Genomic DNA, 12,843 nt, shown 5'->3' on the forward strand with positions numbered 1-12,843 from the left:
GGAAACCCGTCGGATGTCGCGGCCGCTCATTGTTGGCTATAAGCCATAAAAGATCGAAAATTGTTTTCTGTCAAAATGTAGATTTTTTTATGTTTTCTATAGTTAACACCCTAAATTTCATTGTAATGTAAAAAAAAAAGTATAGCTTCTGAAAAACTGTTCATTTCAAAGTTTTTTGGACATGTCAGCTAGCAAGATTTCCAAGCCATTTCAAATCAAATGCTCAGTTTGCTTGCTCGTTTGAGTGCTGCAGCAGCCCCAAACAACTGATCAATGAAGTCAGGCTGTTAAACTTAAAAATAACTTGCTGAGAAGTTATTAACGTAGCCTATACTTAAACTGACATTTACATTCACAACGTGATTACGAACAAAAGGATTTCCTTTCCATATTCGCCACAGAGAATGAAACGGAGTGGAATGCAATTTTCTCGCTTATCACTTTATTGACACAGGTCAACTTAAAAATTATGTAACTTCAGTTGTGATAAAGATATCTGAGTGATTAAAACAGATTTGTATTCAGGATAGTTTGTAGTTTCCAAATATGTATAATACCCAGAAAGACCCAAATGTTCACAATGTGAAGGGTTTCTGCAGGCCGCCACACATTTGTCATTGTTCAAAACCAAAGACAGCACTAGTCTTCTGATAGTTCAGCACCAAGGATAGCATCGCCGAAATAACACACAATCAATGGAGGAAAGGAAAACATTTATTCTTGCCAATAAGTAGGCTAAGCAAGTAGCCTATATTTATTGTTTGTTGCTGGTGAAGACGTGCTGCTGCTAGCTACCTGCGGCTGCGGTAGTGTTTCATCTGGAGATGTTGATAATATTCCTTTCTGGCTGAGGCCTGTTCCATAAAGCGATACCATTAAAGAAAAGTTAGGTCGCCAACTGATAGTGCCCGTGTCAACCCGGTGGAACTCCACTTACCATGCCATGGAGTGCTTGAATACTTGTATACTGACACAAGAACAAGAAGCTGCAGAACTAACCTTCATACAGGAGTATGTCCAGGTAAATATATTTTGATATTCACTACGTATGTGCCACATATCCATATCAACATAAATGCAACAACAGTAGTAGTCTTCCAGGTTAATAAAAATAATATTAATATGAACTTTTACACTTTCTTATTTTTTTGTGTCTATATCAGGTGATGATGCCCCTAGCCAAGGCCCTTGATGTCCTACAGTCTGACAAAATGGCCTACACAGGAGTGCTGGTGCCAACGATCTCAGTTCTCCTTGAAAAGATGGAGCAGATGAAGCATGGGATCCACCTACATCACTGTAACCCACTGGTAAATGCCATCATCGATGGGGTTAAAAAGAGGTTTGAATATATTTTTCAAGATCACAGGTTGCTCATAGCCTCTGCAGCTCATCCAATGTTCAGGCTGACCTACATCCCTTCTGAAAAGAAAACGCATGCGGTGTCAAACCTAAAAGTGGAAGTGAACCGGTTACAAACTCAAGTCTTCAGATCACATGGAGACAGAGCATGAAGACCCAAGTGATAATGGTGATGAAGTAACAGGGTACTTCCCATCTCTGAAATCGACAACAGTTCAGAATGAGGTGGAGATCTTCTTGCAGTCATCTGAAACCAAACTTGTCAGTGCATTCCAAAACCTGCCATTGATGAAGATCTTCCTCAAATACAACACAGGAGTTCCATCAAGTGCTGCCTCTGAAAGACTCTTTAGTGTAGGAAGCGACATTTTCCGTCCAAAGAGAAACCGCCTTTCTGATGCTAATTTTGAGAAGCTTCTCTTGTGTCGTGTAAACAAACACCTGTTGTGAAAAAGTTGAGGGCCCAGGCTTCCACCCCCCACACACGCATACACACACTCACCTCACACCAACTCTTATTTAGAAGACTGTTATTCAATCTATGTGACTTAATGATGGATAATAAGGCTGTATGATGGTAGTGGTAGTAACGATTGTTTTCCTAAACAGAGGTCGGAGACATTTGTAAACTCATGCATTTGTTTTTTGTGTATTAGGCGATTGCTGGCCAATAAATAAATCTAAACATATTTTAGCGTTTATCTGACTGACATTGTGTTGATCACTAAAATTGCATTGACTTGGCACGCAGTTTGTTTAACTGAAAGTAGCTACTAATGTATCAAGCTACTTTTTACAGATTTTTATAACTTAGCTTGCTACATTTTTATGAGTGGTAGCTTCTGTGTAGTGAAGCTGAATTTATTGTAGAGTAGCTAGTAGCTTAGCTCACTACACATATCAAGTAGCTTGCCCATCACTGTTGAAGCCCAGTCAACCACTGACAATATACCGGCTCACCAAAATGCACGTGAATGTTTACTTCCTACTTTACTCGCCTTGAATATCGGGGAATACGATTGGTGGATTTTATGAAGGTGTCATGTATATGAGCTCTTATTGGATTTTTCCAGAAAACATGCCTGTGTCTTTCAGTCTGCCATCCTCGGCATTCCCTTGTTTTTTTGTTGCTGGAGGTGAGGAGGTCTGAGTGTACATCTGGGCCTGGTGTGTCTTAACGTATGAATACAATACAATACAAAACACAAACGTACGGGAGCTAGAGTCTGCGCAGTAGTGATCGAGTGTTGGAGCTGCTGTATCGAGGTCCCACCCATACACTCGCCAGACCGTCAAAAACTAATTGAAAACAAACTGATGAGAAAAATGACTACTTGAACAGACATCAGCAGGATAAGAGCTACCTTACGTGACAGAAACCATCTTTAGGAGAAAAAAAAATTGACGTGCACTTTTATTTTTTTGTTTGTCTCGTGTCCCATCCGCTAACATGGAAGGGCTGGACGTATGACCTGTACTGCAGCCAGCCATTAGGGGGCGATTGAGATTTTTTTGCTTCACTTTTCAGAGCTACCATCCAGTCTTTTACAGTCTGGCGCAAACGTGTAGCGCAAGCCAGACTGCAGCCAACCTTCAGGCTGCATTTCTTACTTTGAAATATGTTTAATGGTGGCCCTTCCTTTCACCTCCTTCGCGTATCATCTGTCTCCCCTTTGCCGATTTTGTGATGGGAATTGGGGAACGAAAACACTTGTAGGTGTCTCGCGAATTACCAAGCGTCTATTGGTAGCGCAGGGCTCGAATATATGCCTTGCCAATTGCGAAATGTGATGGAAAAACGATTGGCCACAATATACCCTGCAGAATTCCATGTCCGTGTGCTCTTCTGTGCTTGCTATAACTAGTGCACAGTGCCCATGATGCAGTCAGTGATTAAGATGTCAGTGAAACACACAAATACAGATTCCTTGAACTATAGATTCATTGTGCCCATGATTATGTCAGTGCCACATACAGATTTCTGGAATTATAGATAGATAGTGCAGTGCCCGTGATGCAACTGGTGATGACAGTTCTTCTCAGTGGTTTTGGTACCTATATTTCAATCAGGAAAGACCTTGATGAGTAAAGTCATGTTTATTTACAGAATGATAAATGTACTACAAGAGTTTGTAGCTTAGACCCCATGGGGAATGATCAAAGGGCGTCTGCCGAGTATCTGAAGAGGACTCCCCCACGGAGTCCAGACACTGGGGGTGGTGGCGACGACCCAGCCAGAGCAGCCGGAACGTAGTCACCGGGTGGCGACGGGGAGGTTTGCACACTTTGGTAGCTTGGACAAACTAAATGAGGGGAAACACGTATTTAAAAGGCACGGCATCATTATGATAGGCTGGCAGGCGGGGAAAGTTCTGTCACCGCTAATTGATAGAAGAGAGCGGCTAAACGATTGCCTACTGAACCCAGATGACATCCCGACATGAGAAAGAGGGAAAGGAGAGAGCGTTCTTAGCAAAGGGAGCGAATAGTGAAATCTTATCTTGTGTGCCCGAGTGCAGGGTTCGGTCTTGCCTGACTGAACTTGCGCTAAGCTTCAGTTCTCAGATCACAATTTAAATTCTCTGTCATCTCTCAAGTAGGCCAACTTGTTCAACCTCCACATCTATACTAGTCAGATTGCCAATTGCAGCTTACATTCATGCAAATTATTATGTAGCCTTCATTTATCTGTTGCTACGTTATAAATGAGTTAGGCTATGTTGATCAAAATGTACTATATTGGTTCTCTGTTCAATTGTCTTACCACCACAAACATCTAAACATTTAGTTCATAACAGAAGTCATTACATGCACAATGGTTGAGCCAGTTGTCATAATTGTAGGCCTAATTCACCACACAGCGCTTGTATATTTGCAATGTGCAGGCAGTTTTGACATCACACATTCATTTATTTACCAAAATTCACTGATCTATACTGAACACGGTGCTGGCTACGTTTCAAACTATTTAAGACTTCATAATCAATGTCTATGTTCTGTAGAGCACTTATCCGCCCAAGTTCCTCAAAAAAATATTCAATGTGTGCCAAGATGATATCCCCTTACAAGCTATGCTGATCAATTTTATCTACTAAGGCCAGCATGCGATCTCTGACACGACTATGTCTTCCATCATCTCTCCAATCTAGGTGTCCCTAGGTGGCCTTCGATCTTGTGCAGCTGCTTGGGTCTTAAGATAACCACGCCCTTCTCCTTTGCATGTTGGATTGGAAATAAATACAGCACAGAAATAAATGTGGTGTTCGGAAACAAAACTCTCAAAAAATAAATAAATGTGGCATTAGGAAATAAAAGTCCCATGAAATAAAAAAATGTCGTCTTTACAAAAATGTCATTTTTAAATAAGTAAATGTATTTATTTATGTAGTAAATTGATTCAGCTATATAATTATATGATGCTATATTTATTGGCATCTTTTTTTAATTTCAGGGTTTATTTCATAGCCATATTTATTTAATTTAGACTAAAACAGTGTTCCATAAGCCAGCCCCTTTGAAAGCAGCTGAATATTGGTTGTCAAAGCGAATTCGCTTCTAAATAACGAAACAGAATTTCCCTATTTTCCACAGTGAAGGGGCTGGGACACGAAGACAGCAAGCCAAATTGGCGGCAAATTAAGTTGTTCATTATTTTATGTCTAAATGCTTATCCAAACAACGTCAATCGTGGCACTGCACTCCGTTGGATTATAAAGACAACACATGCTGAATATGGACTTTACAGAGTTCCCAGTGTTTTAGGTGATCGTGAGCAGTATTGGGGAGTAACGGAGTACATGTACCGATGTTACGTATTCAGAATACAAATTATGAGTAACTGTATTCCGTTACAGTTACAATTTAAATAGTTGGTATTTAGAATACAGTTACATTGTTGAAATCAATGGATTACATTACGATACTTATCTGCTTCACGAGTTTATTCACTCTAAATCAATTAAGGCAACTCCATGCATTTCCCAGAACTTCTATCTGGTGGTTTCTACACTGTACGAACACAACTACATCTATCGCTCCCATGTCATTGCCTCTCTTTCTTTCCTTCTGCAATGCTATTGGTTAAAGGCCGATTTATACTACTTCGACTCCGTTACGGACAGACGGAGTCGGACGGATTCGTTGAATTTATAGTACTCCGAAGGCTGCGGGTGCTGAAAACAATTCACCACCAGAAGAGTAGGTGGCGCTGTACTGCGATGCTAGCTAGGTTATCGAAAAGTCACAGCAAATTTACAAATTAGCCGTTTCATCAATAAAATAAGCACATTTTCAGCAACTACACTGCCCATTTCTCGTCACATTTTAATTCAGATGCTGATTTACATGTACTGTTTAGCTGAAATATGAATTGTAAAAACTTACAGCAATGGCGGTTAAAGGATTCAGTTTGTCTTGTTGGTCACGGCCATAGATATATATAAAGACTAGATGTCTTATGGCGGAGTCTAGAACGTCCGCACATGGCGGCCATCTTGCTACAGTCAACTCGCTCACCCATAACGTTGTGTTGATGCTACATGTACTTTTTAAATGACCATAACTTGCTCAATTTTCAACCGATTTTTTTACGGTTTGGTTTGTTATCAACGTCAGAGATGTCGTTATGCCACTGCATACTTATTAATAATTATGTTTTTGATTTTTTTTATAGAATAGAAGTATGCAGTGGCATAACGACATCTCTGACGTTGATAACAAACCAAACCGTAAAAAAATCGGTTGAAAATTGAGCAAGTTATGGTCATTTAAAAAGTACATGTAGCATCAACACAACGTTATGGGTGAGCGAGTTGACTGTAGCAAGATGGCCGCCATGTGCGGACGTTCGACTCCGTTGTCCGGCAACGCGGACGAGACATCTACTCTTTATATATATCTATGGTCACGGCAACCCCGCCCCTGACGCAAGCGGTTCTTAATACGGACCAATCACAGCCAAGGGGTATCTGTAAAATGACGGACGGACGGATAGGACGGATAGGAAAAGGAGGTGCACGTAGAGCTCTCCGAGGGGCTCTCCGAGGGAATTCCACATCGGAGACGTTCCCTGTCTCCCGTCTCTGTGAAAACGGAGAAGTAGGCTATAAATCAGCCTTTACGTTCCACCTTCTTGCGCGAGCTCTGACTTAGAGAGAACTCTCATTTTGATCAGATAGTGCGGCATGCAATACACGACCCACACAGCAATACATTCCTGCACTTATAAAATGCAATTCAATGTGGAAGTAATCCAAGTATTAGCGGTGTAGGCTACATTAAAAAATAAATTTTTGGGCATGTATTCTGTAACGAAATACGTTTTGAAAGTAGGCCTATCCTTCCCAACACTGATCGTGGGAAACTAAACCCACTCTAATTTGTACACACACACACAGATTCCTGACATTATTAGAGAGATAGCCACTGCAGTGCGCACACATAAATCCAGGTGTTGGCACGCAAGTCAGAATTGAGGTAGGCTAAGAAAACATTACGAAACAAAAGAACGTTTCAAATATTAGGCCTACCCATCATCATATTTAGATTCAAACATAATAACAGCATGAGTCCAGCGTATTATATTAGCCTGGCCTACATGAAACAAAAAAAACTGTATTTGCGCTTAAGCTATGGCAAAAAGATGTGCCTTGCGCTCGCATTAACTATTGATGGAACTTCCAAAGATTATATCAAATGTACGTTCCTGAACTGTACATTAAATGAATGTGTCCCAGTAGTACTTTTTGTCTAGCAACGCGGATGGGAGAGACAGAGAGAGGGTCTGCGCTGCAGGAGAGATGGAGTGTGAAGACCTAGCGGTGAGAGTTTCGGGGAAGAGAGATAGTCAGACAGACATAAGACAGACAGGGTTGGACTGGACTGGCCATCTGGCATACCGGGCATTTGCCCGGTGGGCCGACACTTTTGGGCCAAATCGCCATTATAATTAGGTCCGGCCCATAAAGACCTGACAGCGTCAATAAAAAGTGAGTGAGTACACTGCTTCTCTTGTATTGATGCTGTTTTCCAGGGCATATACTACTCTCAGCTTTATTGTAGCTTTTGGGAAGGGTTGTGGTTATTGTATTTAGCAGACACTTTTGTCCAAAGCGACAAAATATGAATCTTACAATAGTTAAAATTAACAGTAAACTATTTTTATAGTTGCTAAGCCAATATTAAGAAAAATGTATAATAACAATAATGGCAATACAATATCAAATATCAATAATAATAAAAAAATACTATAAAATACCATAAATATACAAATCATAACTCTAAGTGTAAGATCAACAGATAAGTCTTGAGACCCCTCTTAAAGGGTCCAAAACTATCACATGAACACAGAACACTAGGCAACTCATATCATAGAATGCACGCATATTTTAAGAGGACTGTCTGCAGGGAATGTGTCTGACCAATCACAGTGGGTGCGGGCCACCTGGGCCAAAAATGCCAGGGCCTATTTTTTGTCCCAGTCCAGCCCTGAAGACAGATAACAGTGTGACTGCAGCACCATAATCCTACCATGTAGCCAATGTTCCCTCAAAAACAATTCTGCACTGAGCAAATAGAAATCTGTCTGAGCGCAGACCCATAGGCCTACTCTGAGCAAAGTTTGCAGAGAACCCCGCTAGCTTCTTCGTAGCTAAATATATCAGAAAGCTTCACCAGCCACCTGGACCATCGCTTGTGTCCGTTTGAAGGATTTCATCAAGCCATGCATGTTTAAATGTAAAACTGCCCTTTTTTTGTGCGCCTGTAAAGGTAGTTCTAAACTTCCTGATTTTTGTTGCTAGTCAAAGCTTGAGCTGAGCGCCAGGGTCGTCGTTTTGTTAAAAGCTTTAACATTTATAGTTTTTCTAAAATAATTATTTAAAAAAATATTGATTTTATTTTGTGCACGGTTTGAAAAATCTAGTGCCCGGGTCCTTCAACTGGTCTGCGCGGCCGCGCAGGCACGCAGTTTAGAGGGAACATTGAATGCAGCAATCATCTCTGGTCCTGGATTACAGCTAATCTGTGCAGCTGCATAAACCCCATTCCTGGCCAACTGCTCAGTGAGCCGAATCAAACAAACCCTGTCACCTACTTCTGTCCAGAGGAGTTGTGTGTGTGTGTGTGTGTGTGTGTGGGGGGGGGGGGGTTCCTGAGGAAAACAGTACCTAATCTTCCTCCTCAAATAGGGGGAAGCCTACAAGAACACTGGTACACACAGGAAGTTACCAAACTAAACAATAACATCTCGCTGCCATGTATGGGACAAAATCATGTCAATGGTCTCCACAATTGTAATCGCCCGATGGGTAATCCACAACTGATTTGTGTGTGTGTGTGTGTGTGTGGCAGGGAGCACTGAGATACCAGATTAAACAACACGGAAATAGGTCAAACCAAACAGCTCTGTTGTAAGGACAGGCTGCTGGAGGTACTCACCATGACAGGTCATCACAATAGGTCACACCATTCAGGAGAGATATTTCCAGCAGAAGGAATGATGGAGTGAAGAGAAGAAGAAGAAGGGAGAGGTAGAGAGGAGAGGGAGAGGGGGAGGACAGAAAGGTATATAATAGAAACAAAAGTGGTGGAGAGAGAGGGAGATAAAACCAGCAGTAAATCAGATGTAGAAACTTCTACTGAGATATATGCCTCTGCCGTGCGCTAATCCAAACTGTACAGGACAGCAAAGTTCGCGCGCCAACGTTGGTGACAGTGGCACGCGCCCCCGACTACGAGGCCAGCCATCTGTAGTCTCGCGGACAACATCATTAACATTCCTGCCAGTCGAGGGTCTGAAATCTAATATATTGGATATAGCCTACCGCCGCCGGGGCTCCATTACAGACATGGACACCTCTAATACAGTAGGCAATGAAAGGAATGTTCATGTTGGTCTCCAAAATAACACCAACACACAAGACAGTATGCCTTGAAGATAAAGAATCCCTATCTACTATTATCAAAACGTAATATGGTGAGAATTTTTTTTTACGAGGAACTAGTAGCTAGTGATTGAACTACGCAAATAAGGGAGACAAACGAGAAATCTCAGTTGCTTTTAGAATTGGCACTATAATAAAATAGCCAAAATACTTAGTAATTTGGAACTAAACACGCACATTTATCAGGATTCAAAGAGGCAGGACAAAGTTATCAATGGATGACAACAGCTCCATCACGACAGTTTGGACTGTCATCATCACTGAGATCAAAACAAAACGAGGACAGTTATTCTCTATGGTCCGTCCCATTACAAACAAAATGTTCCCCTCTTAACGTTGTTACCTGGTTTTCGACCCAAAGCTCCTGTCTCTAAATTGAAAACCCGTTATTTTGGTACAGTCTAAAAAGAGAGTAAATGATATAATCCAGTTTAGCGCTGCGCTTGGAAACCGCCGATTTGAGAAAACGATGTTAGTACAACCGAACGCAGCGCTCTATTTCTGTCCCGGCCCCCTCACGCCCTCCGTGGCACCATTGGTTAAGGTTTCTGTCAGTTATCCAGCCCAGACAGTCCAATGCCCGGCCCCAGGGCTGCAGCGACCCGGGAGCTCTTTCTGCTCTCGGTGGGGCTCCTGGGTATAAAGCAGGCTCTAGATAGTTTTTTGGATTTGTTTTTTCAATCACGTGTCTTCTCCCTCAGTGTGCGAATTATACAATGACAATCGGGGGGGTCAACTCAGTGCCCCCCCCCCCCCCCCCCGCCTCCGGAACGACGTTCACCCCTGCCGCCGCCCCAACCAAACGGCAATGGCACACACACACGCACTACTAAAACTACAAACACTATTGTAGTCATTTCTTTCTGAAATAAAAAAGTTGATCTTTACAAAACTACCAGAGGCACATATCTGACTGTTCATCACAAAATACGGTAGTTGGAAATCTCTCCAGATTCTGACAACCAATGAGACAGATAAATTAAGCTATCTTACTTGATACAGAGCTAGCGATAGCTACCTTTTAAGTTGGTGGGTGGTTAACATGTTTCTATCATTAACATTCTTGTGAATATTATACAGCTAATTGCCATTACAAATACATTCGTGACAGATTTTTTGGGGGTATTAGATAACTTGCCTTTCTTGAACTTTCTCACGACGCGGAACGTAACGCTACGTAGCTACACTGAGGTGATTGAACCAGCAGTGTACACTGCCTCGTCACTCGCGCTGTTTCTTGAGTTGTATTGGGCACTTGTCACTCGCGCTGTGTTTATTGAGTGAATTTTGACTAAATGGCAGTCAGTGTAATACTGTGTGTGATATTCCCTGCCATAAAGTCAACATTTCTGTGTATCGCCAACCTGTTACTGAATGAATATGCCCTCAAGCACTGCGCTGACCAGCTGTCTCCGGTGTTTACCCACATCTTTAACACCTCCCTTGAGACATGCCATGTGCCAGCCTGTCTCAAGTCCTCCACCATCATCCCTGTGCCCAAAAAGCCAAGGCCAACAGGACATAATGACTACAGACCCGTCGCCCTGACCTCTGTGGTAATGAAGTCTTTTGAGCGCCTGGTGCTGGCACACCTTAAATCCATCACTGACCCTCTACTGGACCCCCTGCAGTTTGCCTACAGAGCCAACAGGTCTGTGGACGATGCAGTTAACATGGCCCTCCACTTCACCCTACAGCACCTGGACTCCCCAGCATCCTATGCCAGGATCCTGTTTGTGGACTTCAGCTCTGCCTTCAACACCATCATCCCCGCCCTGCTTCAGGACAAGCTCTCCCAGCTGAACGTGCCTGATTCCACCTGCAGGTGGATCACAGACTTCCTGTCTGACAGGAAGCAGTGCGTTAAGCTGGGAACACAAGTCTCTGACTCCCGGTCCATCAGCACCGGATCACCTCAGGGCTGCGTCCTTTCTCCTCTGCTCTTCTCCCTGTACACCAACAGTTGCACCTCCAGTCATCCGTCCGTCAAGCTCCTGAAGTTTGCGGACGACACCACGCTTATTGGGCTCATCTCTGGTGGAGACAAGTCTGATTATAGGTGGGAAGCGGCCAACCTGGTGACCTGGTGCAGCCAGAACAACTTAGAGCTCAATGCTCTTAAGACAGTGGAGATGGTTGTGGACTTCAGGAGGAACACAGCCCCACTCACCCCCATCACCCTGTGTGACTCCCCAGTCAACACTGTGGAGTCCTTCCGCTTCCTGGGCACTATCCTCTCCCAGGACCTCAAGTGGGAACTGAACATCAGCTCCCTCATCAAGAAAGCACAACAGAGGATGTACTTCCTTCGGCAGCTGAAGAAGTTCAACCTGCCAAAGACAATGATGGTGCACTTCTACTCAGCCATCATTGAGTCCATCCTCACCTCCTCCATCACCGTCTGGTACGCTGCTGCCACTGCCAAGGACAAAAGCAGACTGCAGCGTATCATCCGTACTGCTGAGAAGGTGATTGGCTGCAATCTGCCTACCCTCGAGGACCTGCACACCTCGAGGACCCTGAGGCGAGCGAGGAAGATTGTGGCCGACTCCTCCCACCCTGGACACTCCCTGTTTCAGTCACTCCCCTCCGGTAGAAGGCTGCGGTCTATCAGGACCAATACCTCACGCCACAAAAACAGTTTCTTCCCCTCTGCTGTTGGCCTCTTCAACAAGGCCAAGGGACCACACTGACTCAAATGACTTCCTGCTTAAAACACACTGCTTTTTGCACTGCACCACAACATGGTATCTTGTACATTTGTATTTTTTGTAATATTTGTATTTTTATATTGTAATTTACGGCAACTTATATTTATTCCACTTAGTACTGCTAGTCTATGTACCCTTAGTATAGTTAGTCCACATATTTAAATTTTAGGTATATGTTTATTGTATGCACCTTCCTGCCAAAGCAAATTCCTTGTCTGTGCAAACTTTCATGGCGAATAAATCCCATTCTGATTCTGATTCTGATGGTAAATATATTGCAATATTTACGATTAGAGGTAAGAACGAAATGTATCGACCCCCCCGACCTGTGGTTTTTACCTCTTTTGGGGGGTCCGAGCCTTAATCGGGTGGGTCAGACCCCCCAAACCCCCCCGTAATTCGCACACTGTTCTTCCTGGTGCCAAGATGCTGCTTTTGGTCAGGATCAGCTCAATGCATTCAGACCTCAGTCTGCCTGCTAGAGATGGACAGGACCGCGTTTGTGCAATCGGCAGGAGGGGCTGCTGCGCCGGGCCCCGGCCACTAGGGGGCCCCGGCACGGGAGATTAAAAAAATTAATTAATAATACATATTTTTGATGCATTTACCCACCCGTAGTGAAGTCCACGTTCTCCTAACGTCACGTGTCGTTGCCGGTATCAAAGCATGCAAAACAACAGTGGCTTCGCATGAAGGTGATGTCAAACGAGTTTGACTTGCTTCGCCAAATTGACTTCAACGATTTGATTCGTGACTTTGCCTTCAAAAAAGTAGACGTGGACTTAAACTAGTCCCACACTGATTATCTAGCCTATGTTCTTTTCAGT

General features: G+C 43.2%; 1 protein-coding gene and 1 pseudogene across 1 annotated transcript in view; one reads left to right on the forward strand and one right to left on the reverse strand.

Moving 5' to 3' along the window:
• epb41l3a (erythrocyte membrane protein band 4.1-like 3a) overlaps positions 1-9,761 on the reverse strand; it is a 60,703-nt gene extending 50,942 nt beyond the window's left edge. Inside the window, exon 1 of the mRNA XM_067251297.1 lies at positions 9,649-9,761. The gene's annotated coding sequence lies outside the window, so the exon portion shown is untranslated. The remainder of the gene's footprint in view (positions 1-9,648) is intronic.
• LOC136957947 (V-type proton ATPase 116 kDa subunit a 1-like) overlaps positions 1-12,843 on the forward strand; it is a 73,234-nt pseudogene that overhangs the window by 6,072 nt on the left and 54,319 nt on the right.

This window comes from Osmerus mordax, chromosome 15, assembly GCF_038355195.1.
Source record: "Osmerus mordax isolate fOsmMor3 chromosome 15, fOsmMor3.pri, whole genome shotgun sequence".
Taxonomy (NCBI): domain Eukaryota; kingdom Metazoa; phylum Chordata; class Actinopteri; order Osmeriformes; family Osmeridae; genus Osmerus; species Osmerus mordax.